This window comes from Loxodonta africana, chromosome 1 (assembly GCF_030014295.1).
Source record: "Loxodonta africana isolate mLoxAfr1 chromosome 1, mLoxAfr1.hap2, whole genome shotgun sequence".
NCBI classification, from domain to species: Eukaryota; Metazoa; Chordata; class Mammalia; order Proboscidea; family Elephantidae; genus Loxodonta; species Loxodonta africana.
This window is the reverse complement of record NC_087342.1, coordinates 71,613,546-71,635,204: the sequence shown is the minus strand read 5'-3', so window position 1 is coordinate 71,635,204 and position 21,659 is coordinate 71,613,546. Positions and strand designations below refer to the sequence as shown.

The following is a 21,659-nucleotide window of genomic DNA, read 5'->3' as shown; positions in this document are numbered from 1 at the left end:
AGTCTGAAGGATTCTCACTGTAGAAAATAATCATATTTCAAGTCAACTAAGGAGAACAGAGGGTGCAGGGAAACGTTTTCTCAGAGAAGGCCAGTGGCACAATAATTTGGGCCAACCCCCCCCTTGAATTTATGTCATTGTCACACTTGTTAGGGTCAAATGTCAACAACATTGGAAAAGAGTTCAAAATCCGCCCTGGGCAGAGTCCCTAACTGGGAAGGGGAGGAGAAGAGGGCCATTCAATATGTTTAGCCTAGCTCCCTCTCCTGCCCCACCTCACCCTGAAACGACCGACCCTAAACAGAAAGTTTGACTTCCCAAAAAGGTGCCCCCTCGCCAAAAAAAAAAAAAAAAAAAAAACCGTCCCCCAAACATCTATTTTGCGTATATGTGGAGAAAACTAGGAAAAAAAAAGAAATATGACTAGAAAAAGGTGAAAACAGAAGCAATTTGGAGGCAAAGAAAATCAGGGAGTGATTGGACAGCGTTTTGATCCCAAAGGAGGCAGCTGGGTATTACTTTGCATTCAACCACGTGCGCTTCAATGAGTACCGAAAATCAATTCCAAACATCAATTGACAGTCATAAAAAAAAAATGCAAGGCCTACAGGAGACCTCGTGGCGCAACGGTAGCGCGTCTGACTCCAGATCAGAAGGTTGCGTGTTCAAATCACGTCGGGGTCAAGCTTTTTAGTTCACTAGGGAGAAGTTTGCGGGAGGAGTAGTGGGTTGGGCCCGGAGGCGATGCGTGAAGTGAAAAGAAAAGAAAAGAAAAAAGTATAGCTTCCCTGCATCACCCGCGGGCTTGATGCTCAGGTCCCTCCCAAGTCACTCTGGGGCAAATTTTGAAGGAAACCGTTTCCTCAGACCTCGAAGGGCCGATCTCAAACTTTAAGAAGTTTTGAGAATTAACTTCTGGCTAAACTAACCCAATCTTGATATATCATCTTAGGGAAGTGATGCCAGTTTGGGAAAGCCTGGTGGCATAATGGTTGAGAGCTATGTCTGCTCACCAAAAGGTGAGCAGTTTGAATACACCAGGCCTTCCTTGGAAACGCTATGGGGCAGTTATACTGCGTCCTTTGGGGTTGCTATGAGTCGGAGTCGACTCGACAGCAAAAGGTTTGTTTTTGTTGTTGTTTAATGCCAATTTTGAGCCTTCTTCAAAATGCCTTTTAAAAATAGGCGGGTACACGCAGGAATATATCGTTGTATTTGGGGGCTTATTTCTGATCCCAGAGAGACAATAATTTTACTCTTATTGCAAACATGAACTTCCCTCTTCGCCAACTCTTTGCTTTCTCTCTACGCTCACTCTGTGCTCACGATCCTGCCTGTCCATCCACATCTCTCACTCCAACCTTCAGAAGCTTAGTAGATCTTCGAGTGGGTGACCTAAGCTCACCTGCCTCACACCTGGGTCTGCTTTTCCAGCGGAGGGGTTACGCAGCACATCTTCCGCTCTCCGCGACTCCCCCACCCTGCAAACCATGGAAGGCAGCGGCTCATTTCCAGAGGCAGAAAACGTGATCACAGTTACTTTGCTGAATTGAGACTGTAGGGGATGAATCATTAGGTCAGAGAAAGGTAGACTTCTAGGTTAGAGGTTGCTTGGACCCCCTACTACTCTCTGTAAAAACTGTGTATGAGAGAACCAGCAACAGATTGTGAACTACCACATTACAGCACCGAGCAAAAGGAAAACATGGTTTATTTCTTCAGAAGAGTTTCTATTGTTTCGTGTAACTTATAATGACTTTAAAACATGACATTTGGAATATCAGCAGACGTTTTAAGTTACAGGTGTAGTGATACGCTCACCTGATACATCTAATCATGCATTTGTGCATGGGTGAAGTGTATCAAAAATAAATACTTCCCTTTAACCTTTCCCTTAGTAGTTGGACTAGGCAAATGGCCGTCATAGTACAAAAAACAGATAAGCACTCTAGAAGAAAACGAAAACACCTAGTTCAACGTTTTGAAAAATTGACAAACCAGAGAAACGATGAATAATATGTAGAGCACTATACCATCCCGAAGCAGAGTGGCGCAGCGGAAGCGTGCTGGGCCCATAACCCAGAGGTCGATGGATCGAAACCATCCTCTGCTAGTTTCTTTCCTTTTTCTCCCCCACAAATCCTCGCTCTTGTCAGCTAATCGAAAGGTTCGAAAAGGCCCCTTGAAAGAAAGGTCTGGTGATCTACTACTGATAAGTGTCGCCATGAGAGTCCCCAGCATTTGGCTAAAGATAAGAGAAAAAGGACACTAATTTGTAATATGAAGAACCTGATAGAATTGCCATGGGGCCTTAGAAGAACCTTTTTGATGTGCAGTTCTCTCAGGCTTCTGCTTCTCTGTGTGCCATACACCACTATCCAAAAATGAACTCTAAAAAATAACGAGAACAATAAAAGCAACAATAATGGCTTTTATTGATTGTTTGAACACTTAGGTGCCGTGCGCTGTTCCAAGGGCTTTCCAAGTTCTAAATCATTTCAAGTTCTACAAAGTACTGTTATTACTCCCAGTTTACGAATGAGAATACTGATGTTTTTAGAGTTTAAACAACTTGTTCAAAGATGTGCAGAGTAAAAGCTCTACTGCATTCATTTATTCCTTTATTAGTTCTCAAATTTTCTTTGCTGTGTTTCTCTAGTTACTTATTCATTTATGCAAACAAAAAATATCTGATTGCCAGTCACTATGTAGTGCTAGGACTACAGCAGTCAATAAAATAGGGGAAAAAAAGAAAAAAACAAACATCCTGCTCTCATGAAGTTTACATTCTAGTGCAGAAAACATACAATAAACAAACTGTAAAGAAAGATACGGCAGGGAAGGAGAATAAAGAGTGTGTGTGTTTGGGGGGGTGTTGCAAGTTTAAATAGGGAGGTCAAGAAATGGTCTCGCTGAGAAGATGAATTTGAGCAAAGATCTCAAAGAGACGAGTAAGTGAGCCACATTGCTGTATGAGGGATGATGTTTGCAGGCAGAGAAAGGGTAACAGCAAATGTCCTATGGCAGGAGCCTGCAGGCTTGTTCCGAGAATAGCAAAAGGACAGTGAGCCCGGAACTGAGTGAATGAGTACTAGAGTAGCAGAAGGTAATATCAAAGAGGTTTCTGGGGCCAGATTTCTGAGGCACTAAAACCATGGATTGTTAACATGCCATGGAGGACTTCTGTTCTGATTCCAGCCCTGAAAAGAAAACGATTGTTTTTAAAAAACCAAATGGCTCTCTGTGAGGTTCATGTTTCTGAGGTTCCCAATCTGAGCTGTGAGAAACTTTGTTTTGTTTTGTTGATTAATGAAATGTTGCGATCGCAGAGCAACTGCTTTCCAACCCCAATATGTTTAAAGGAAGAAAAAAAAGGAGCAATTTGGTTGGCACAGAAGGTTCCCCTCATTCCAGACTACACTGGAGTTTTTCCTTCTTTCCTCTTTCTCTTGCATTCTTTAAATTAAAAGACTTCCATTAAGAAATCTTATCCAGTGTGGAACTTCCTGAGTCAGAGCTAATCTTTAGGAGTTAGAGCACTATAAATGAAAATACACCCTTGAAGAGGGTTCTTTCTAAGGGACCCTCATTCCAGTCAAATGGGAAATACCTTTGATGGCTAGTATCAACATAGAGTGTGCCACCTTTTCCCTAAAGTTGATGGGTATTATTTCTTCAAAATTCAGTCAAACAAACAAAGCAAAAACACCTACAGAACAGTTAAAGAGACAGCAAGAGCACTTTTGTATTTGGAGTGAATGAAAGAGAAACGAGAACGCTCATGGGATCATTACAGGATGTCAGACCACGAAGTCTCCAACTTCATTCCTCGCTGTACTTTGTATTTAAAAGGAGCATAATAACTGTTAGCAAGAGAACAAGATTTCTGGTGGGGTCATTTGTCAGAACCTTTTAGTTCCATACTAACCTTTTCCTAATGCGTGGAATCTCAAAAAAAGCAGGTGCTCCACGAGCCAGCCAGGAGTCGAACCTGGAATCTTCTGATCCGTAGTCAGACGCGTTATCCATTGCGCCACTGGCCCACCCACACCGCAGCTACTGTAATTAACACTACACAAAAAGGAAGTGGTGGGATTACTGTATCGTTCTAAATGTATGTGAAGCCTTTCTTCTAGCTTGGCTTTCTTCAATCAGCAGGATTTTGAACCTAAGAAACCTCAGAAGTGAAACAAAACACGGTTCTAGTGATTTCCCTGACTTAAATGATTCCCCTGACTTAGTCACCCGAAATAATTCCTTCCAGGGCAATGAGAAATGCATTTTTTATGTAACTTGCAAAATATCCGAGAGAAAGTTTAGTATTTTTAAGAAGTAACTTGCAAAAAAAAACTTGCAATAGAATATGGTAATTAACGGGCAGAGACTGAGATGAAGACACAAAAGTTCGCACTCGTAGTCGGCAGGATTCGAACCTGCGCGGGGAGACCCCAATGGATTTCTAGTCCATCGCCTTAACCACTCGGCCACGACTACTGCTGCATACATAATGTTTACAATGTACTCTATGTTATCCTATATCATCTATTCCAAGCTACTTACTTTGCTGCTGTTGTTAGGTGCCGTTGAGTCGGTTCCGACTCATAGCAACCCTATGCACAACAGAGCGAAACACTGCCGGGTCCTGAGCCATCCTCACAATCGTTGTTATGCTTGAGCTCATTATTGCAGTCACTGTGTCGATACACTTCGTTGAGTGTCTTCCTCTTTTCCGCTGACCCTGTACTCTGCCAAGCATGATGCCCTTCTCCAGGGACTGATCCCTCCTGACAACATGTCCGAAGTACATAGGACGCAGTCTGGCCATCCTCGCTTCTAAGGAGCATTCTGGTTGTACTTCTTCTAAGACAGATTTGTTCGTTCCTTTGGCAGTCCACGGTACATTCAATATTCTTCGCCAACACCACCATTCAAAGGCGTCAATTCTTCTTCGGTCTTCCTTATTCATTGTCCAGCTTTCACATGCTTATGATGCGATTGAAAATACCATGGCTTGGGTCAGGTGCACCTTAGTCTTCAGGGTGACATCTTTGCTCTCAACACTTTAAAGAGGTCCTTTGCAGCAGATTTACCCAATGCGATGCGTCTTCTGATTTCTTGATTGCTGTTTCCATGGGTGTTGATTGTGGATCCAAGGAAAATGAAATCCTTGACAACTTCAATCTTTTCTCCGTTTACCATGATGTTGCTTACTGGTCCAGCCGTGAGGATTTTTGTTTTCTTTATGTTGAGGTGCAATCCATACTGAAGGCTGTGGTCTTTGATCTTCATTAGTGTTTCAAGTCCTTTTCACTTTTCAGCAAGCAAGGTTGTGTCATCTGCATAACGCAGGTTGTTAATGAGTCTTCCTCCAATCCTGATGCCCCGTTCTTCTTCATATAGTCCAGCTTCTCGGATTATTTGCTCCGCATACAAATTGAGTGGGTATAGTGAAAGAATACAACCCTGCTGCACACCTTTCCTGACTTTAAACCAATCAGTATCCCCTTGTTCTCTCCGAAAAACTGCCTCTTGATCTATGTAAAGGTTCCTCATGAGCACAATTAAGTGTTCTAGAATTCCCAGTCCTTGCAATGTTATCCATAATTTGATAACACAGTCAAATGCCTTTGAATAGTCAATAAAACACAGGTAAACATCCTTCTGGTATTCTCTGCTTTCAGCCAGGATCCATCTGACATCAGCAATGATATCCCTGGTTCCACGTCCTCTTCTGAATCCAGCCTGAATGTCTGGCAGTTCCCTGTCGATGTACTGCTGCAGCCATTTTTGAATGATCTTCAGCAAAATTTTGCTTGTGTGTGATATTAATGCTATTGTTCTATAATTTCCACATTCGGCTGGATCTCCTTTCTTGGAAATAGGTGTAAATATGGATCCCTTCCAGTCAGTTGGCCAGGAAGCTGTCTTCCATATTTCTTGGCATAGACGAGTGAGCACCTCCAGCGCTGCATCTGTTTGTTGAAACATCTCAATTGATATTCTATCAATTCCTGGAACTTTGTTTTTCACCAGTGCCTTCAGAGCAGCTTGGACTTCTTCTTTCAGTACCATCGGTTCCTGATCATATGCCACCTCTTGAAATGGTTGAACATCGACTAATTCTTTTTGGTATAATGACTCTGTGTATTCCATCCACCTTCTTTTGATACTTCCTGAGTCGTTTAAATTTTCCCCATAGAATCCTTCACTTCAGCTTGAGAAATGTCAAGTATGTTCTTCCCCTTTGGTTTTCCATCTCCAGCTCTTTGCACATGTCATTATAATACTTAACTTTGTCTGCTCGAGACGCCCTTTGAAATCTTCTGTTCAGTTCTTTGACTTCGTCAATTCTTCCTTTTGCTTTAGCTGCTTGACGATTGAGAGCAAGTTTCAGAGTCTCCTCTGACATCCATCTCGGTCTTTTCTTTCTTTCCTGTCTTTTCAGTGACCTCTTGCTTTCTTCATGGATGATGTCCTTGATGTCATTCCACCACTCGTCTGGTCTTTGGTCACTAGTGTTCAATGCGTCAAATCTATCCTTCAGATGGTCTCCAAATTCAGGCTGGATGTACTCAAGGTCATATTTTGGCTCTCGTGGACTTCCTCTGATTTTCTTCAGTTTCAGCTTGAACTTGCATATGAGCTATTGATGGTCTGTCCCACAGAACCCTGGCCTTTTTCTGACTGATAATATTGAGCTTTTCCATTGTCTCTTTCCACAGATGTAGCCAGTTTGGTTTCTGTGTGTTCCATCTGGCTAGGTCCATGTGCATAGCCACCGTTTATGTTGGTGAAAGAAGGTATTTGCAATGAAGAATTCGTTGGCCTTGCAAAATTCTATCATTAGATCTCTGGCATTGTTTCTATCACCAAGGCCGTACTTTCCAACTACTGATCCTTCTTCTTTGTTTCGAACTTTTGCATTCCAATCACCAGTAAGTATCAGTGCATCTTGATTGCATGTTTGATCAATTTCAGACTGCAGCAGCTGATAAAAATCTTCTACTTCTTCATCTTTGGCTACTTATTTTAACAAGGATTTAATAAATAATCGATGGCAACTAACAACAACAATATGTCTTTCACAGCCGTTGTTTTCTAACCAAGGTGGAATCAAAGGTCTTTCATTGCATTTGGTTATTTCATTAACCTTTTTAAATCTAGACCAGCATCCCATCATTTTTTGTTGTTTTTGCTTTGTTTTGACATGGACTTTTTAAAAAGTCCAAGCCAGTTGTCTTGTGGAATGTCCTACATTCTGGATTTGTCTCATTGTTTTCTCACTCCATCGTTTAATTTATTCCTCTATTTCCTGTACACTGGAAGTTAAGTCTAAAGGATGGCTTAGATCTTTTTGATTGATTGATTAGATTCGGGTTAAACATTTTTGGCCTGACACTGTTCTTTATACAGTATTTGCTTCACATTAAGAGGCACGTGTCAAGATATCGAAATGATGGTGAAAATAAAGTGGTGTTCCCGGGGTTCTTTATTTTTTCCCTTTCCAGTTGGCAAGTAATTGGTGGGGTGATAACTTCAGCACCATACAGATCTGTTATTTCCCAATAACTCTTTGCCTAATGGCTTTAAGACTTCTAATGTTTTTTGCCTAAGTTTATAATTTCTCTGGGGGTTGCAGACAGCGATTGTTCTAATTCTAGCATTCTTTCTACATTTGTGAGGAGTCGCTCCTGTCAAGCTTGTAGCCCTCTTTCCTGCTTTTATCTCCCCCCACTCCCCCTCCAAGCGCCTCCCAGTCGGTGCGCAGCAACCTGGGAACTCAGGTTAATTGGCACTAAGAGTTTGCACTTTCTCCAAGTGGACGGGAAGAATGTGACATTATGCAGATTGTAAGGACTCCAGTGGCGCTCAAACTTGAGTGCTTATATAGAAATCACTTGGACAGCATGTTAAAACCCGGATTCCTGGGCTCTACTTCCAGAGATTCTAATTCAGTAAATCGAGGGCGGCGCTCCCAGGGGCTGCTGCTGGTCCACCGACCAAATTTTGAGTAGCGCCAACCGAAAGAAAGGGCTGTGTAGTGGTAATGAGGAGAGGCAGAGATATACAGAGACACTTGGAAGAAGAAAAACAAAGACAAAGGATGTGGAGGGGAAATACGCGGAGGATAAACTATTCAGTTTCTTATTTTCAGCTCTTACCGAGAAAAGACAAATGAAAGTATTAAAATGGAATACAACTGGCATTACGAACGGAAAGCTCTGAAGTGCGTACCATAAAATCTCAAGAATTTAAGAGTAACCACGAAGGGATTCGAACCCTCAATCTTCTGATCCGAAGTCAGACGCCTTATCCATTAGGCCACGTGGTCTGTTCTTACTACATGCTGAAACTTTTTAAAAGGAAAAATAATCTGCTGCTCTTCACTTGAGCTCTAACTATAGGATATACATAAAATGTATAAAGTGTGTATATATGTTAGGTAATATTGTGAACTTACTATAGTATTCCAGGGAAATTCCAACGCCTCAAAAATCCTTCAGTCTAATTGGGGAAATAAATTTAATCTAAGCATAAAAAAAATACTGTAAAGTTGGAACTAGACAACTACCGAGGGGAGGAATATAATGCTACGATAATTGGAGTATGGCACTATTAATAGATAGAATGCTTTATCTTTGTATGGGAACTAGGGAGAAAAGTCGTGCCAGGGAGCAAATGCTTGAGCTAAGAGCTGAAGGAGGAGAGGGGTTATCTAGGTCAAGACAGAACCCAGTTCCTTTAAAAACCCGGGAACTTCCACTTCCTTGCCTTCCAGGTAGAGACTGATTGTGGATTAAACACAATAATTTACTTTTGTGCACTCCGGAAATCACACGAAAATAATTCTAAAATACAAATTCACATAGGACAAACGTTCGAGACAAGAGCAACCAAGTTTCGTAATCTGGAAAGACTATTGAGGAGTGATAGCTGATTTGTCAGACCTGAGAAAGCTGAATCCTAAACCAACAGTGGGAAAGGCAAAGAGGCAACCAGATTTACACCGCAGAACCCCCATCTGCACCCCCCATAGAGTTGCCTCATTGTCTCGGGAATTGTCAGCGCCAGCTTCACCTGGAAACTGCCCTTCCTCCATCCTGGAAGAAGGCTGGAAGGTTATTTTCTTGAGAGTGTAAAGTATAGGGTCTCTAAGCTGGAGCAGAGATTTTCAAACTTTTCCGTGTGTCACGATCATCTGGAGAGTTCGTTAAAACACAGATTGCTGCGTCTCAAACCCAGAGTGTCGGATTCAGTATGCCTGGAGTGTGGCCGAGAGTTTACATGTCTAACAAGTTACTCTTCCGAAAGCCCTGGCTTCCAGGTTTTCACCATCCAAGCGCGCAGTGAATGCTAGCGGTTCGTCTGGGGTTCCTGTTGTAAAAGGAATGGCACGTGTACACTGTAGAGACCGCAGGGTCCGTGGATTCTGACTGAGGAATTTTGAGGCTTTGAGGAGAAGCAGCTTTTCATCAGGTTGAAGGTGAGGCCGGTGCGCGGACAGGGAGGAGGAAGGTAGAGGACCGCGAGGCCTGGCCGCGCAAGGCTACGAGTTTTACATGGAAGAGGGAGGCATCCAGTGAATTTATAGAAAAAATAATAGTGCAAACTTTGTAGCCGTTTTGATTCCTGTAAACCCAATATTTTTATTAAAATAGAGAAATTTCGACCAGTGGAAAGATCGAATTTTTCTCTGGGTTTTTCTCTTATGGAGCATTTGGGTTTGGGGATTCATATTTAATCTGGCCAATCCTTTACTTTTGTTCAAGGAAGCAGTAGCAAAACTGTGAACGGTGGCGAGAAAAATGATCAAAATTAATAATAAAGAAAGAAAGATTTTGGATCTGGAGGAAGAGGAATGATTCAAGATCCTGCTTTCGAAAGGCCGAGAGCAGCGCCCGTGACCTCGTGGCGCAACGGTAGCGCGTCTGACTCCAGATCAGAAGGTTGCGTGTTCAAATCACGTCGGGGTCAGGATGAGCACCTTTTTGGAGGGAGAAACAAAAATCCGTTTGACAGCCTACTTTCCTTATAGGTGTAGTTGACTGAAGATGATCTCCGGTTTGGGATCTGTTAGAGCTGCCAGAGACTGAACGGAGGCGAGGGAAACAGACGATTTACCTTTTTAGAGTTTCAGTGGGATGGAACTGTACCTCCTCTTTGGCCTTTGGCTCGCTGTTGGCATTCTAAGACAGGGGGACAGAATCCCCACACGGGCCGTGCATCTTTTGCCACCTTACTTATAAAAAAGATACTTAACTCTCCCTTTTGGCACCAGGGATCACGTAGTCTCCTGGTTCCCTTCTTTGTGTTTTTATCACTTTTTTTTAGCTACCCAGAACCCTCCCCTCCACCTAAGCCCTAAACGATGGCTTTCCTGAGGCTCCTCTTCCGCCCTCTTGCTTCCTGACTTTTCCTTCATTTATAGGCCACCAACACTTCGTGCGTTCTTCTCATCTGGCCTACAGTTTCATCTCCAGCCCCAATGAGCCAAGGACATAGAGCCGTCCTGGACTATACTTTCTCTTCCTCATTTCCCAGTCTGAGCAGTGAGTTATGTGGAGTTTTACCTCCTAATATGTTACCTGCCATCTGCCTGCTTCTCTTCTTTACCACAATGACCTCTTTCCTTCCACCAATTACTTCCTGCTAGGGATATTGACATGAACCTACTAACTTATCTCTCCAAATCTCCTCTTGCTCAGTTAAATCAGTTTCCTTATTACATTTTTTTAAAATATGCATATCTCATCCTAATGTTCTCCTGCTTAAAACAAAACAGTTAACTGTTTATTAATCCTCTTACCACTGGGACCTTCTTTCAGTTCCTCAATGCATTATGCTCCTTCCCACCACAGGGCCTTTGCCCCTGCCATTTCCTCTGTGAGGAATGTTCTGTGTCCTTTGCTGCATGATTCAGACATTCATCTTTTAATGGTCAATCAAAACAAAACACTAACAGTGGAGTATTGGTTAAATAAATGTATTATTTATTACAGAGTAAAATACTGTGCAGCCATTAAAATGATATCAAAGAAAAATAGCTAATGATACAGAAAGATGTTTAAGATATTTAAAGTGGACAGAAGATACATTCAGCAACTATTTGCTGGTAGTATATTGTTCAGGTTATACAGCCGTAAGACTCATAAAGCTAACTAGGTAATGACAACATCAGAAAACTAATAGTGGCTATCTCTGGGGGCGGGATTAGGCACTAATTTAATTTGCTTCTTTTTTGCTGATTTGTATTTTTCAAATGTTTCCTGATGAAAAGGTTTTATTTAAAAAGAGGGAAATATAAAAATTACGTAAAAAAAATTACTGAGCATATACTCTACCGGCTCTATAGAAGGATGAATCATACCTAGGGTTTCCGCTGTGTAAGAAATAGCAGCCCAGTGGAAGAGACAGCAGTATTAACTCATAATTATGGTAAACTATGAACTATACAGGGACAAGTACATATCTGAGCCAGATTTAGTAGCTATTTAAGAGTGACTGACTCTGATGCAGTGTTAGTGTCAAGAGTGCAGAGTGTGGGACTTAGGAATTCAGGGAGCAGGGACAATGGAGCAGAATTTTGACACATAAAGAGGAGTTATCTATGAGGGAAAAAAGGGTTGAGAGGCAGAGAAGAGATGTACAGTCTAGGTAGATACAATTTTGCTTATTTGTTTGTTTTTACATGTATGACCAAACAACAACAACAACAAAACTATGAGCTTCTAATACAGGTTTTGTACATGAAAAGGTGGTATGATTATTTTGAAGTACCCAGTGAACTTTAAAAGTGCTTTGACTTTGTGATCCTGTAGTATCTTGAAGTGCTTCTGCCTCTGTACTAATTTAATTAAGTGAAATTGTATGTTTTACCACCCTTTCTCGTCCATCAAACTCTAAACCCCTTGAGGGCAGAAACCATATCTGCTTTATTCAGAGCCATACCTAGTGCTAAATACATAGTAGGAGATTCATAAATGTCGGTTAATTTGGAATAGAATTAAAAGAAATAGCAGTTAAGAAGGCACAATGGCATAAAGCATGTTACATTGTTTCTTATATCTTAGGATTCCTCTGTATCGGGAAAGATGCAGTGGATAGTTTAGCTGTAATTGTTGGGCTCTTGCAACATGATACGGAATGTGTGGGAATCTCCTTTAAAAAATAACTTTGGGCAGTTCATCAGGGTTTATCATAACCTGGATGAAATATCCCTCAAGACCTACTTTCCTTTCATTACTGAGTCACCCTCATGACCAAGATCAAGGTGACCTGAACTGTGGCTGTAAGTACCAGTTTTGAAAAGTTATAAACTCCCCTGCAGGTTAATAAGTTGTATTTTGGTTTATAACATCAAGCTCCTGTGAGTCCTATTAGCGTGAATCAGTCCCTAGAACCTATTTACCCTCAAGTGATAATTTCAGTAAGTTTACCAATAAAACTGAGGTCCAAACCCTAGAACAGGACATAAAAATGAGGCAGTAATTACGTTTGAAAGGTTGATTGACTTCCAAAAAAGACATTTTTTTTCTATCTCACTTACACATGGATTTCCCAATTTTAGGTTTCATATGTGCATGCTCATCTGTCTTCACTAGGTTTATCTTTTAGCTGAGCAATTGGTCTCATTTCCCACTGCTGTTCCCAGGGCATTTTCTAGTCAGAATGGCTAACATTTTTACTGACTGCAGCGTTTGGTAAGGGAGTGTTATGTTCTGCCTCTGTTTCAATGTAGAAGCCAAGTTAATGTATCATTGCTGTAAAATGTCAATCCAAAGCTTCTTTAAAAAATCCAGAATAGTAGGAAGTAGGCTTTAATTTCCAAGAGGAAGCATATTAAAACAATGAGTATTTTAGACTTCATTTTAAGACAACTAAATTATTTCAATTAATACTTTTTTCAGGGTTTACTTTTTAAAATATTGCATTTTAAGTTTATCTGAAGAAAATGTATCATATACTTTATGGGAGCCTTGTATTGAATGTGAGAATCCAAACTGTGCCCACAGTTTACTGTCTACATTAATATGACTTCCGTACTCCAGCATTTTCATCACATTACTATTCCTTGAGGCTCTTGCCTAGGAAGATAAAAATTGCAAATAACTTTTTGTGTATTCCAGGAGCTTTTTATTGCTTATTGCAGGAATTTCTTGAAAGGCCCATCAGCTTCTCATTAGAAGGTATCAAATGACACTTTGCACAGCAATAATCTTTCAGCACCTGTGATGGTAAAATATGGCCACACATTCTTAAATACCCTGCCCTCCAACTTGCTTCCCCTTCAGCATGAGTTGAAATTAGTGACATGCTTCTAGCGAATAGAATAATGTGGAAGTGACGGTGCCACACTAAGTCATACAAGATGCTGCAGCCTCCTCTTTGCTTTCTCAGATCACTTGACCTGGTGGAATCCAGCTGCCACGTCAAGAAGACACTCACCTATGGAGAAGCCCATGCTGTAAAAAACTAAGGCTTCCATCCAACAGCCAAGTGAGTGAGTTTGGAAGAGCATTCTCCAGCCCCAGGTAAGCATTACTGCAGCCGCTGTCAACATCTTGTTTGGAACCTCATGAGAACCCACCCAGCTAAGCCATTCCTGAGTTCTTGATCCACAGAAGCGATGAGATAATAAATGCTTGTTGTAACCCACTAAGTTTTAGGGCAATTTGTTACACAGCAATAGATAAAGTTTACAACCTCAAAATCCTCTCCTGGTTGTATCTACCAATCCTAAGCTATTATATCATGATCCTAACCCTATCTTAACATGTCCCAACTCTGAAAGAGCCACCATAAACTCGATTTCGAAATCTCAATAAATAGCTCAAATTTGCCCTCACAACCTTGATATAGGAAATAATATTGGAGTCATCGTTCCCTGTCCTTGAGCATAGGGACTGTGACCCAGGTAGAGCTGGGCTCACAAGGACACATCAACTGAGCTGTGAGGTATAAAGACAACGGCTAGGATAATCTTGGAAAATATCTGTTAGGGAACATTTCAAGTAAACTAATCTAACAAAACACAAAAGACTTTCCACTCTTATCTTTTTCTGTTAGCATTTACTCAAAAGAAAATTTGTTGTACCAATGAAGGCCCTCTTGACTGTCTTTACTGAAGCCAATACCAATGATTGTTAAGAAAGAGAACTCAAAATGTAGGATCACAGTTTCTAGCCAATCTGTGAAAAGATGGAGCTTTCAGTGGTTTTACCCATTTTTTAATGTTAATATATACTCATGACTCTAATATTCTTTGAACTTGGGCAGACATGGCTGTGGCAGCATGCTTGTCTGTTTTCCTGTTCTTGTCTATTCTATAATATTCTTTGGACTTTGACAGGCATGGCTCTAGCAGCATGCCTGTCGGTTTTCCCACTTTTGTCTGTTCTGTAATATTGCCTTGGATTTGGGCAGACATTAGCTCTGACAGCATGCTTGTACGCTTTCCACTTTTGCCTTTTTGAATATATGTCGAACAAAACTTTCTTTTTGCTTTACTAAACTTTAAGATGTTTTTATCCTACAACAACCTCTAAGACACAATTAAGACTCTGGAGGTTGTGTTCTCCCTTACTGAATTAACTAAGCTTTGTTCTCTCAATTTACTTTTTGTTGCTCCACGGTGGTTGTCTATGTGTTGGCTTTTTCTCCAAACCAAATGAAAAATCCTCAAAAATAGGGGCCATATCTCCATTTAGCTTGAGGCCTCTTTTTTGGCTTTTGGTTCCAAAGTGCCACAGCAGTCTCAGCAGCTGGTAGTCACCCTCTCTAGGGGGTGAGTAATGGGGATGTACACATGGAGGAGGGCTCAGAAGAATACTTTCAGAACCCTTACTTTATCATTCCCACTTCCAATGACAATAGCCTCCTTTACAAACAGAAAGTCAGTAGGAGTTTTTGTTTTTTGTTTTCCAAAATGTTGTAACTTGGTGTTTCAGAGTTGACTTGAGCGCTTTGATCTAGTATATTAATCAAATTGGCTTGCATTCTAAATGAGAGGTTTTCAGAATTTGTTTCCACTAGAGATTTAAATTGAGGGTGGGATGAAGAAAGGTATTTTTATATGTTGGGTATTTATAGTCATTTTTCACCAAGTTTACATCTCAGCAGAGGTTCAGCCTCCTTCCAGTTCACAGGTTTTCTTAGAACATCATTTAGATATAATATTTTCTTTAAAAAAAAAATTAGACTTAAATTCTGAGGGAAAAAAATTCTTAATTTAGGGATAACTTAAATGCACCTATATGAGGCTAAACACAGACAGTTGCTTCCGTCGAGCATTGGTGGTTCAGTGGTAGAATTCTCGCCTGCCACGCGGGAGGCCCGGGTTCGATTCCCGGCCAATGCAAGCAGAGCTTTTACATTTCCCACTGGGAGAGGAAAAATGTTTTAACTGAAGACCACAAACAAAAATTATTTAAACATTACCGTGGTTCCGGTACCCCAGATATTGCAAAAAAGAGACCAAGGGTAACACCTTTGCAATTTTTTCTTCATAAATTATGCCACCTAGCATGGGTTTGTTTTCCTGATAATCGGAAACATTTAATCCCTCCCGAGCTCGAGTAAACTCGGGGAGATTTGAGTTTCCCATATTTCCTTTTCTGCCTCAATTGATCTGAGTGTGTTGGAGAGGGGCATTCTAAGCCACTGGTATCTAAAGATGAAGTATAACTGCCTGCTGATAGCAATGTGTCCTTCCCATTCTCGAGGGCAGATTTTGGAACCACTGAAAAACTGTAAATTGTTTTTGGAGACATATCAAAATTTATGGCCTTGAATTTCCATTTTATAGCCCCTCTCAGCGTGTTAGCAGAGTGGCGCAGCGGAAGCGTGCTGGGCCCATAACCCAGAGGTCGATGGATCGAAACCATCCTCTGCTAAAAAGCCACATTTTAATTCCATCCAGATTTTAGAAAAAAACGAACAAATTTGTCACTGATTCTGCATCAAAGTTCTGCATACCAGCAATCTCGGTATTTGGGGACTTAGGGGTTAGAATGTGACTCTCGGAAAGTTTTTAGTTTCTCGCACGTCAGGCAAGTGTTGAATTTATAATAACTCTTCTAACTAACATGTCTATCTTCAAAATCTTGATCATTTTTCCATGGTGACAGGCATTCCAGAATGATTATTGCGTTATCTGAACGAACAAATCTAAACAATGTTGCAACAGAAAAGGTATTAATCCTCATGGGAAAGTATCCAGAAGTCAAAGCCAGTCGTGTAGTCGTGGCCGAGTGGTTAAGGCGATGGACTTGAAATCCATTGGGGTTTCCCCGCGCAGGTTCGAATCCTGCCGACTACGACAGGGCTTTTTGTCACTTGCTGGACGCAAAAAGCCACGAAATTGTTTTCCTCAGTTGTTGTTATCTTTCTACATAAAATTGAAGGCAAGTAATTTTAGTTCTTTTGTGTTACAGTAAGTAGGTAGAGAAAGTTTTTGAAAACGTCTTTGGGAGACTATCTGGTAAAACCAGGGGTTTCTGAGACCTCTGCAAAAAATGCTGAAAAAACCAAAAGAAGTCAAGGCTGTTTTGACTTTGATTCTTTTTGAGTTGTCCTCTCTATATTATTCTTAACCGAAATGCAGCTTAAGTCTGACTTCCAAAATCTCTCTTGTCTCTAACTTCAAAAGCCTGAGGTTCTTTCAAAAATTTGGGTGCTTCGAGCTCATCACTATTTTACTCAAGAGCAGTTTGTTTTGGAATAATTTTTTTTTTTTAACAGAAATTTCCGGTCTTTCCTCCCCTCTGGAGCCTTCTTATCATCCCATTTTTTTTTTTCGGGGGGGGGGGGCAGAATTACAGAGAGGAAATACCAGATAGAGAATTTTCAAAGCTGTTTTCAGGTGTAGGCTAAATCTTATTAAAACAAAACAAAACAAAACAGTTTTGCTCGCTAAAACTCACTATTTCTCACACACACGTATATGCAACATAAATAAGAGTAAAGTAAATATAATATTTTTATTTTTAATCCACCATTATAAATGCTGATAAGAAAAAACAAAATATGTTAAAAAGCAAACGTTTTTAAAAAAGATAATCCCCTAAAATATCAGTAAATTCCCGACATTTCATAAATATTTCACTTTGTTTTTGTTATTCTGTCTTCCAATTGCATACATGTCCTGAGAGATTTGTAATTTTGATCTATAAATCCGGATGAAGAATTCAGTAAATGCACAGTTCCGATTTTGCAAGGAACGCCCGCCCGTCCTCAAACGCTCCACCATCAGATTAGAGCAATTCTAGCAAAGGTCTGAGGTCTGTTGCTGTTTTCTTCCTGATTGAGCAGGTTTGCTGAGTCCTCCATTTCAAGACATTGCGTATTCTCCATGCATCAAAAATGCATTCCAATCAAGCTCCTCCGACACACTGTAAACGCACTGACAAAATCTTGCCTGGGAAACCGACCTTTGTCGGCCCCATGGTGTAATGGTTAGCACTCTGGACTTTGAATCCAGCGATCCGAGTTCAAATCTCGGTGGGACCTGCTTACGTTTTGGTACTCTTTCCTCAGCTTCTATCAAATCATCCTCGCACCTGTAGGAGGTAGACACCCGGCCCCTTGCGAAACTGACCACCCCTTCCCAATCAGCAACGATACATTGCCCGAATAAAACCGTCCCCTACGCTTTCCTCTGGAATTTCACATCCGCGCTCTCGTTTGACGCTAGTTTTTGCCTTTTTTGTACTGGGTCTTTCAAGTTCAGGTAAATTAGCTATCGTCCCTGGATGCTTAAGGGTTCGTGCTTCGTATCCGACACCTCAGTCTTTCCTTTTTTTGGAGACTAACTCCCTGAGTTCTGTCCGCTTCTAACCACGAACTCAGTTCTAAACAGTCCGTAAAGCATGTGAGCCCCAGTCGTCGGTAGTTGACGGTGGTATTCATCTTGGAGTCTTTGTTCCAAATAGAGGCCTTATCAATATTTCTGAACAGAATGAAACGCTCTACAATGAATATTCAGAGATATTGCATTAGTAAGGTACGTATCAAGGCCCCATGGTGTAATGGTTAGCACTCTGGACTTTGAATCCAGCGATCCGAGTTCAAATCTCGGTGGGACCTGGTTCGATTTTGGTCAACCTGTCTCCATTCTTTAATAGCAGATACATTCTTCTCTTTAATCGCGGACACATCGTAGCGTCTATGGATATACACTACCGCCGCACTTGATTCTCCCAAGGAGCGTCGTGCTACTCCTTACTCTCTGGCTCCTGTCCTTTTGTCTTTTTCTCTTGACACCTCTCTTGCCTTGGTTGGTAAAATCAGTCAGATCCTTTTACGTTATTTCCGTGTCCATGGTGCCTAGGAGGTCGCGTGTCAGAGGCCCCGCCCGTGGTCCTATTCTTCTCTGGACCCCATTCAAAATGAAAAAAAACATAAGAATTGCAGTAGCCGTCTCCTCATGAAAGGATACCCTATGGTATAATGGATAGCACCCTGGACTCTGAATCCAGCTATTTCAGTCAGAATCTCTGTGGGACCTCAGCAACTTCTTGGTGATTTCCTCTGCAGTTCGCCTAAATCATTAGTTGATCTGGCTGTGCAATTGGCAAGCGCTGCCAACTACTTCCACCAAATCAACATGGAGCCTCTAGCCTGCAGAAAACTGTCTCTAACCATCCACCTCTGGAATTCCAGCCCCAGTCCCCTTTTGCTTTTGCCTTTTTGTCGAATTCCTCAGATCCTGGTAAATTAGAATCCCGGCCCAGTGGTTAAAGATTCATGTTCCACAGTCCTCAGTCTCAGGTCTTTCCTTCCCTGGAAACTACTGAGGTGTTTCATCAGCTTCTAACCACTAACACAACCGTAAAAAAGTTTGTACTGTACGGTTGTCGTGTACATCTTAGAGCTTCCACTGTCTGTATCCAGCAGGGGCTCTGATCCAACTTCTTAAACTAATTTGTGTCCACTTCATTTTAAAATGAACTGGTCTGTTAAGAGTACACATCAGTCTTTCAGTAGAGACCCAACTACATGGCTAGCGTCTGGACTTCAACTCTTGGTGGAATGATCTCGGTTTTGGTGACTTTGCTTTTGCTTTTCTCAAACCAAGAGAACACTCAGACATAGGCACTTCCTCTCCACTGTACTTCCTCTCCCCCCAAACAATGTCCAGCTCCTTGCTCTCTTCTCTGAATGCTGAACATTGCCCTCTCCCTGCCACCCATAAAAAATATGTCCCCCTAAAACCCTTCCTCTCGATGTCCTCTTTTACTTTGCCTGGTGCCTGTTCATTTGGATCTCATAAGTTAATTGCATGCTCAGGTGATTAAGGGTTCATGTGTCAGAGGCCCCATCTATGACTTTCTTCTCCGGAGCCCACTTAAAACATTCTGTAAGCTAACTGAACACAGGCCTGAAAATGGCAAACCGTACAGTGAAAACCTGGTCATTACTTTTATCTGAGAACTTCTATCATCTCTTATACAGCAGGCTCTCTTACATTGGATCTATGCCTAGGACGTTTTAAGATGAACTAGCCTGATACAATAGTATACAAATCTTCCTGTAGAAGGTTTGTTATCTAAAGGTCCCATGGTATACAGGTTCATATCTTAGACTCTGAATGCAGCAGTCCCAGTCATCACTGAGACCCTAAATTCCTTCTGTTGACTCTCTCACAGCAGCTCAAAAACATATTTTCCAGTGCTCTCAATGACAGCAAAGGAAGAGCCCCATGAGCTACTCTGGCCTCTGAAAACTTCTCCAGAAAAAGCCCTGTGAACTTCCTCCCACCTATTGAGCCCCAGTCATGGTAGTGTCTTGATGCCTCTGTATTAGTTTCCTATTGCTGCTGTAACAAATTACTGCAAATTTAGTGGCTTAAAACAACACAAATATATTTTCTTACAGTTCTTGAGATGGAGCCATTAATAGGCTGCTAAGCAAAAGGTCAGCAGTTCAAATCCACCAGCTGCTCCTTGGAAACCCTAGGGGGCAATTCTACTGTGCCCTACAGGGTCACTATGAGTCAGAATGGACTTGACCACAATGAGTTTGGTTGGTTTTGGCATTCTAAAATAAGGTGTTAGCACAGCTTTGTTCCTTCTGGAGGCTTCAAGGGAAAATTTGTTTACTTGCGTTTTTCAGCTTGTAGTGACCCCTTCCTTGAATCGGTATAACCTCTTGCTTCCATCATGACATCTTTATTGACTCTGACCCTTTTACCTCCCTTTTATGAGGGCTTTTATGATTACATTTGGCCCACTCAGATAATCCAGGATAATTTCCTCATCTCAAAATTTTCAGTTTAATCACATCTGCAAAGTCCCTTTTACCATATAATATATTTACAGGTTCCAGGGATTAAGAGGTGGGCACATTTCAGGGCCACTATTCATCCTACCGTAGCCTTCATTAATAGCTAGCAAGTATCAGTGCTTCTTAGACTTAATCTATCTGTCATGAGCTTTTTTTCAAAGATAATGTATCAATCTGACTTAAATTTCAACACAGATTTTTCAATAGAGAGACACTTAAGCAAGGGTTCCATAGGATAATGATTAGTATCTGAACTCAGATCTGGCAATTTTATGGTATCTTGTATTTTTTTACCTTCTCAATTACATTCCCTCTCAGCCCTGGGGTCCAGTAATCTCTGAGCCATCAGGCCTTTCTGAGTGTATAATTTGGCAGCTTAAAACAACACACATTTATTATCTCACATTTTCTGTGGGCCAAGAATCCAGGTAGAGTTTAGATGGGCCCTCTACTTCAGGGTCTTTCATAGCCTGCATTCATAGTATGTATTCAAGGTGTCAGCTGTAGTCACCTTAAAGCTCAGTTGGGGAAGGCCCACTTCCAAACTCACATGGTTGTTGGCAGGGTTTAGTACCTCAGAGGTTGTTGGGCTGAGGGCCTCTGTTCTTGTTGGCTGTTGGCTGGAGGCCATCCTCAGTTCCTCTTCATGTGAACCTCACCAAAGAGGCAGCTTGCTTCATCAATGCATAAAAACTAAGACGGCAATAGGGAAAATTTTATGGTAAAATGGAAGTCACAAACTTTTCTAACCTAATCATGGAAGTGGTATCTCATCACCTTTGCTGTATGGTTAGAAGCAAAACACTAGACCCAACCTACACTCACAAAGAGGGAATTATACAAAAAGTCAGCCCGACACACAGGGTTTTAAAGACCTTAGGGCCTCCAAGGCAGACTGAACCCTCTCTGTTTCTGTCCTAGCGGTATGACTGATACTTTGCAGGCAATTTCGTCCGTGTAATCAGGAAGTGCTGTATTGAGAGCTACTCCTGGTACCTCCTACTTGGCAAAATTACTCCTAAGTCACAACTTTTAAAAAATAGTTTTCTTTTATATTTCTTTCTTTAAAAATAAACTAGCATTGAATAGCTTGAGTGTTGCTGTTCTAATCTTTAGCAATAAGGCCTTGACACAGATATTTCTCAGAACTTCCCCATGGATTCAAATGCGCAGCATGGAGTGAGAACTATTGAGCTGATTTTTCCCTGACGGTCTTATTCAAGGAGACTTGGTGGCATAGTGGTTAAGAACTTGGCTGTTATCTTAGTTATCTAGTGTTGCTATAACAGAAATACCACAAGTGGGTGGCTTTAACAAAAATAAACTTATTATCTCACAGTCTAGGAGGATAGAAATCCAAATTCAGGGTGCCATTT

General features: G+C 41.3%; 11 non-coding genes across 11 annotated transcripts; 8 read left to right on the top strand and 3 right to left on the bottom strand.

The window, feature by feature from the left end:
- Positions 1-612: 612 nt before the first annotated feature.
- Positions 613-684, top strand: TRNAW-CCA (transfer RNA tryptophan (anticodon CCA)). The gene has a single exon. It is a non-coding gene; the product is annotated as a tRNA-Trp (tRNA).
- A 1,357-nt stretch (positions 685-2,041) lies between these two features.
- Positions 2,042-2,113, top strand: TRNAM-CAU (transfer RNA methionine (anticodon CAU)). Its single transcript has one exon. It is a non-coding gene; the product is annotated as a tRNA-Met (tRNA).
- A 1,857-nt stretch (positions 2,114-3,970) lies between these two features.
- Positions 3,971-4,043, bottom strand: TRNAR-ACG (transfer RNA arginine (anticodon ACG)). Its single transcript has one exon. It is a non-coding gene; the product is annotated as a tRNA-Arg (tRNA).
- A 369-nt stretch (positions 4,044-4,412) lies between these two features.
- Positions 4,413-4,494, bottom strand: TRNAS-AGA (transfer RNA serine (anticodon AGA)). The gene has a single exon. It is a non-coding gene; the product is annotated as a tRNA-Ser (tRNA).
- Positions 4,495-8,259: 3,765 nt separating this feature from the next.
- Positions 8,260-8,332, bottom strand: TRNAR-UCG (transfer RNA arginine (anticodon UCG)). Its single transcript has one exon. It is a non-coding gene; the product is annotated as a tRNA-Arg (tRNA).
- Positions 8,333-9,903: 1,571 nt separating this feature from the next.
- TRNAW-CCA (transfer RNA tryptophan (anticodon CCA)) lies at positions 9,904-9,975 on the top strand. The gene has a single exon. It is a non-coding gene; the product is annotated as a tRNA-Trp (tRNA).
- A 5,312-nt stretch (positions 9,976-15,287) lies between these two features.
- Positions 15,288-15,358, top strand: TRNAG-GCC (transfer RNA glycine (anticodon GCC)). The gene has a single exon. It is a non-coding gene; the product is annotated as a tRNA-Gly (tRNA).
- Positions 15,359-15,821: 463 nt separating this feature from the next.
- TRNAM-CAU (transfer RNA methionine (anticodon CAU)) lies at positions 15,822-15,893 on the top strand. The gene has a single exon. It is a non-coding gene; the product is annotated as a tRNA-Met (tRNA).
- Positions 15,894-16,236: 343 nt separating this feature from the next.
- On the top strand, positions 16,237-16,318 carry TRNAS-UGA (transfer RNA serine (anticodon UGA)). The gene has a single exon. It is a non-coding gene; the product is annotated as a tRNA-Ser (tRNA).
- Positions 16,319-17,436: 1,118 nt separating this feature from the next.
- Positions 17,437-17,508, top strand: TRNAQ-UUG (transfer RNA glutamine (anticodon UUG)). The gene has a single exon. It is a non-coding gene; the product is annotated as a tRNA-Gln (tRNA).
- A 504-nt stretch (positions 17,509-18,012) lies between these two features.
- TRNAQ-UUG (transfer RNA glutamine (anticodon UUG)) lies at positions 18,013-18,084 on the top strand. The gene has a single exon. It is a non-coding gene; the product is annotated as a tRNA-Gln (tRNA).
- Positions 18,085-21,659: the final 3,575 nt, after the last annotated feature.